At 55.9% G+C, this 5,836-nt stretch overlaps 1 protein-coding gene across 7 annotated transcripts in view; it reads right to left on the bottom strand.

The window, feature by feature from the left end:
- The window catches only part of KIF13B (kinesin family member 13B), a 230,857-nt gene that overhangs the window by 36,074 nt on the left and 188,947 nt on the right, over positions 1–5,836 (bottom strand). For all 7 annotated transcript variants that reach the window (XR_016393491.1, XR_016393487.1, XR_016393488.1 and 4 more), the window contains one exon: positions 5,146–5,641. The gene's annotated coding sequence lies outside the window, so the exon portion shown is untranslated. The remainder of the gene's footprint in view (positions 1–5,145; positions 5,642–5,836) is intronic.

The following is a 5,836-nucleotide window of genomic DNA, read 5'->3' as shown; positions in this document are numbered from 1 at the left end:
CTGGAAAGAGAACGCCATTAGTGCTGTATTAATGTAAACAGCAGCCACTCTAGTGATATTACCCTGAACTCTTGTTTTTATGCCAGATTCACGGGGGGCAGGGCAGTACGTACGTTAGGAGTGGACCGAATGAAGGTGAGGGAGCTGGGCTGCGGGCTCCTGTCAGGAGCATTATCGTTAGTTATCATTTGCCTTGGAAACCACATTCAGTATTGTTAGTTAGTGAACCCCTTAATCATTCATCTCTGAAAATGGGCACCACGAACGGAAACCAAAGGTACTGGGGGCGGGGCAAGAGCTCTCTGCCTGCACTGGCAGCTCTGGCAGGGCTGCTCTTGATTGCGCTCGGTTCCCAGAACCCTCCTCTCACAGGGGCCTCTTCTCTTCCTAGTAGTTTCTCTCGCACTGACGGTAGGAAGCCAGTCCGTGCAGCCCGAGCCTCACCCCCAGCCCAGCGGCTGCGAGCCTAGAGCTGGCCACCCGGGCACCCCGCGCGTGCTCTCCGCCCCATCTGTCCCTCCTGCTCTGCCCAAGCTAGAAGGACAGAGGCCTCTGCCGGTTCACCCAGGCCGCAAGGGGGGCCGCTGTCCCCGCCAGAAGATGCCGAGAGCATCACAGCCGCCTCCCCTGGAAGAGCCCACAGCCTTCTCTGATCCCCCGTGGGCTCCCCTCCCTCCCAAGGCCGTGGTCACGCTGGGTATGCAGCACCTTCCGAGGATGAATTTCTCTTTCTGTTTTTTAAGTGCCTACACAAGTTACAGACCTCTGGGACCCGCCAGAGAGTCGGCCTGTGCCCTGCCCTCCCTCCCCAACCCTGCCCCTGGCCCTTGGGGTGGGTGGCCATGGTGGCTGCCCCTCACCAGGGTCCCCGGGTTCCGCAGGCAGAACAACTGCAGGGGTGAGCACGCGGGCTGTCGCTCTCCCCTGTGCTGCTGTTTCACGGGCGTTTCTGTGGACAGGGTCCCGGTCCTGGTCCCAGAGACTGTAGGAGCCTGCTTAGCGAAGTCCGCAGCTGCCGAGCGAGCAAGCGGGAGAGCGAGACAGCCTCGGAGCAGAAGCCCGGGTGTCTCTGACAGCCGCCAGAAGGTGCGTCCAGACCCAAGAGGCAAAGAGTCAATCAGAGCTATAAACAGGATTATTCATTTGCCGTCATCGGTCACTGAACCCTGGCTGCCTGTCCTCGTCCTCGCTTCCTGGATTTGAGGGATCAGGGTGTCTGCCCACAAGGGCCCAGAAAGGCCGTCATCGGTAGGGGGTGAAACAAGATCAGAAGTGCATCTTTGAAAACGAGTGTGAGATTATTTGTTTGCTTCTTTTTTAAAGTACTTTAAGTCTGACCTAAACTCGGGGCCTTGATCACGTGGTGGGCGGATGAGGAGGGTTCTTCTGTGGCCGCACTGTCGACATCGTGGCACCCAGCAGCGCTCGGATGACTGGCTGGTGCGTTAGAAGGGTTTTGCAGAATGGAACAATCCATACCCAGGCACTTTATTTTCATTATGAATCCAGCATTTTTGTCCGGACAGTGGAGTAACCCATACACTGGGCATTCCCATTTAACATGTACGGCGTTTGCCAGAGGGACTGAGCTGGGTGGCCAAGGGGGGCGGTAGATGGAAGCGATGGGGTGGGCGAGCACCGCCGTGGAGGTGGCCTGTGAGGCTGCCGTGGAGCCGCTGCCCCCGTGAGCCGAGCCCCGAGCAGACCCTCGGCGCTCCAGGCGCCGGGCCACAGGTTCCACGGCGCTTGTCGGCTCCCCGTGTTGTAGTTGAAGAGTGTGAGCAAGGTTGGCGCGAGGCTGAACTGGGGGAGGGGAGAGGAGAGGAGAGGCGGGTTTCTCTCCGATCACCTGGACCGGGGGCTCACCTGGAGCGGGGGCGCTGGGGGATGGTTCCCGCCGTGGAACCCCATGCGGCTCCGTCTCCCTGGGTGTCCGTCGTAGGGTGGGAACTCGCTGGCGCAGCGAGTTTAAACTGTAAGGCGAGTTGACGGGGGTCATTTGATCAGATGCCAGGGGTGCCTCGGGTCTGCCGGAAAGTCTTTAGCATCCGCCAAATACTGGCGTACCTGCGACGGGCTGAGTGGGGCCCCTGCGGGCAGGCGGGGGAGGGGGGGTCGGGGCAGAGCGTTCCCCCTGCCTTCGCCGTCGTGTCTTAGTCTTTGTGTTTCCCTTTGGTGTCTCCGGGTCTCTGTCCCCATCTTGTGCACCATGTGTCCCTGAGGGGAGTCACACCTGTGTCTGAGTCTGCTGTAAGGTGTTCAGTCTACCTCAAGGGGTCATCATGGTCAACTCTGTCCCACAGCAATCCTTCCGACGTCGCCACACACACTGGAATGTATATCTGCCCCGGCCCCAGCCCGCCTTCCTGTCAGTAACCTCCTGACCCCATCTTTTCCTCTATCACCACAAACTCCTAGTGCAAATTGGATGCTGCTTTAAATGTGAAAACACTTGTTCAAAAGCTATAAAACCTGAATGAAAGCTAAAGCTGAATTTATAAGCCTTGTTGCATATGAGCCAAAAGTGCAAAAAGCTCTATATAATGAACTAACCTGCCACTCGTATAAATATAAATATATATAAATATATTAAAATCAGACTGTTCTACAAAATTGTGTATTTGTATTTTTGTGTACGTACAATTTTCTGCTAAGCAGAAGGAGGATGTAGTATAGGATGCTGTGAGAAGAGATTTGGTTTAATCCTATTTCTTTGTTACTTATTTTTGTTAACATCAGATGCCTGTCTTCGTCTTACGTGTAATGACACTGTTTGGAAAGCTGCAGTATCTCTCTTCCTTAGGGGCAGAGTCCATGAGAGAATGAAATGTGGGGTGGAGAGAATTGTCCTGGCCACCGAACACGGGACAGTGGCCCAGGCTGCCCGGGAGCCACTTGAGGCCCTAAGGTGGGACTGAGGGAGGGTGCAGGGAAGCAAAAATCCCGTTTCTAGACATCAGCTTCCAAACAAACAGACTGTCAGAACTAACGCAGACGCCCCACCAGCCACTGGGAGGGGACGTGGGACCTCTTGGAGGTGAGGGACAGGGCCTCTCATCTCTGGGCCAGGAGCCTGCCCGGAAAGCAGCAGGGGGCTGTGCCTGGCAGTGCTGCCCTGCTCACTGGCCCTGAGCTCCCCACCCCTCTTCCAAGTGGTCGCTGCCTTTTTCAGATCAGGTTACAAAACGCCTCCCCTCTGCCGAGCTGCTGGCGCTTCATCCCCCAGGCCTCCAGCCCCAGTTAACCTGGAGGGTCTCAGAACCCACCTTCCGCCGGTGCTAACACCCAAGAGGGGGTAGCGTGGCTGCCAGCAATGGCCAGAAACCGCCCACCGGACAGGCCGGGCCGGAGGACAAGCTCCGCGTGCCCGGGACGGCCGGCCCTCCCACCACAAAGGCGTCCAGAGGCCCTGGCCTGGGACTGCCTCTGCTGCCCACCCACCTCTCAGCCCCAAGACAGTCCCTCGTGACGTGAACCTTCTCTAGGGAGAGCGATACTGCACCTTCACCTGTGGGACTCATATTTATAACATTGTGTAATGACTGTAGCAAACAGCCCTTGTTTCTAGATGTAAATGGTCAAAGAAACAAGTGCTCTATTGTATTGATTAAAATAGTTCCAATGAGTCCTGTATCATTGTATCTCCTATTCTGGATTAGTGCCTTTTGGACAGTAGACTGTTCTGTAATTAAAATGTAGTATACTGCTTTTTTGTACAGTTTTGTTTTAATACAACTTTTTTTTAATTTGTGTTTATTTCAGTATTGTACCTATTAGAGAATAAAATGTGTAACTGAACGAAGACTGGTCGGGATTTCTTTAAGAACAGTCATTTGGGAAGTGCCCTGCCACTTCTGAGCATCTGTCCTTTCATGCTTTGAAAATGGACTGGTGCCCCAGAGACCCGAGGACACTTGAAAGGGGTTAAGGGGACAATCAAGCACTTCCTGGTTGAGGGAACGTCAGCCGTGAATCCGGCCCCTTCTCCTCCAGCCTGTGCTCCCTTCATGTCTGCCCCGAATCCCCCGGGAGAAGCCATCTCTTTGCGTAGCTTCCCCGCCCGTGATCCCCTCACTACAGGCACCATCCTCCCACATCCTAAAACCACTGGGATGCTGGAAGCTTCTCTTCCACGAGGACCACACCCTTGGACTTTGCTGAGCCGTGAACTCCCACCTCAGGCCATGCCCCGAGCACCTCATTTTCCTAGAAGAGCCATCCTTCCTGGGGCTTCACCTTTAGCAGTAAAAACACAATATGAAAGAAAGCTGAAGCTTTGTAATTTGTGTAAGGCGTCTAATGGTTGGGAGCAAATTCTTGAGCAGGACTGAAGGATCGGGTGCCAAAGCTCCCCTTTCACCCGACAGGCTAGGATAGGTTCAACGACCCCCTCTCAGAGACGCAGTCTGTTTTCTCATTATGCGTAACTAGAAAAGACTCTGCAAAACTTTAAGCTGCCCTCAAACCCTAAGTTGCCAACGTAGATGGGCGGGTTTTCGGGGGATGGGGATGCCGAGGACCATCCCCCCCCCCCGCCCCGTGCCCCTCTACTGGGGCCAGAACTGCTCCTTCTGGTTCTGTCCTTCAGGGCCCACCTGCCCCCAGAGCACCACCACCCCCGCGCCTCGTCTGCGAGTTCTCCAAACACACTTGCCTGGAGGTCACCTCCTCAACCCCCAAAGCTCTGGAGCCCCTCTTATGGGCGCCACGCTCGAGGTTCTGCGACCGTGGGACTTGTCCAGCGACACCAGGCCCGGTGCAGGACGGCGCACACATGTTCCGAGGGACCCAGTAGCGAGAGAGTGAATGAACTAAATGTGACATACCCACTAGCGCCCATTTTGGGGTCTGAGCAACCGTGAAAACCCCACAGCCTCGTGCAAAGGAGATCTCATTGAGTTGCAAGACAGTAAGTAGCGGCTCGAAAAATACGATTTACCCTAGGAGCTAAATCAATCTGAGACTCTTGCCTCAGAGCAGGACAGCTCCTGGCTGCCAAATTTCTGTCATTATTCGGCAGTGCTTATCTCTGAGAACAAGTCTCGGGCACTTAGGAATACAAACAAGTCCCGCCAAGACGTGCTCTGACTGGCGGCCACCTCTAATCAGCCCTCCCCGTGGCTGCAGCCCTACGTTTGCAAGTACCTTTTATAGCAGGCGCAGGCGGAGTGATTCACCGATGCAGGGCCACCAGCGCACTGGGCCGACTGCGTCCTCGCGGCTGTGGGCTGGACTCCTGGACCGTGAGCAGGACGGTGCAGGCCATCTCGGGAGGGCTGCTTCTCTCCCCGGCACTGGTTCAAGCCCACGCTGGGCTACAGCTGGGTGCCACGTACTCAGGATGTTGGCCTCAGGGGCAAGCAGGGCCCAACAAATGCTATCGGGCTTCACAGCCTGCGGGGACTGGACCGCCGGTGTGCACAGCCATAATCCTCCTCCCCCAAACATCTCGTTGCAGAACCTTCGAGGTCCACTCACCCATGCAGCAGTGGAAAGAAGTCCTCTGTTCCCCAGCTGCGGCGTCTGACAGGGGGCCCAGCGTGCAGGTCGAGGTGGACAGTGGAGCTGAGGCGTGAGAGCTGGGACACCCCTGTTCCAGAGAAGCGGTCTCCCGGCTAGGTAGCCCAGAAGCTCCGATTACCTTGAATGTAAGGCCATCAAAAAGTTTCTGTTGGTCCTTGGCTCCTGAGAAAGGTCTCAACCCACTGGTCACGGAGCCAAATCACAAGGAGCGCTGGGCTGTGGAGGTGTGCTCAGGGGACCTGCTGCTGCCCTGAACCTCTCTCTTCTAGTCTCAGTCCTGAAAAGCCCCACCCTGATCACTCAGAACCATGTC

Source organism: Delphinapterus leucas, chromosome 6 (genome assembly GCF_059928025.1).
Source record: "Delphinapterus leucas isolate spDelLeu-1000000601 "Yukka" chromosome 6, BTC_Dleu_Yukka2, whole genome shotgun sequence".
Lineage (NCBI taxonomy): Eukaryota > Metazoa > Chordata > Mammalia > Artiodactyla > Monodontidae > Delphinapterus > Delphinapterus leucas.
This window is presented reverse-complemented; position numbering and strand designations above follow the sequence as displayed.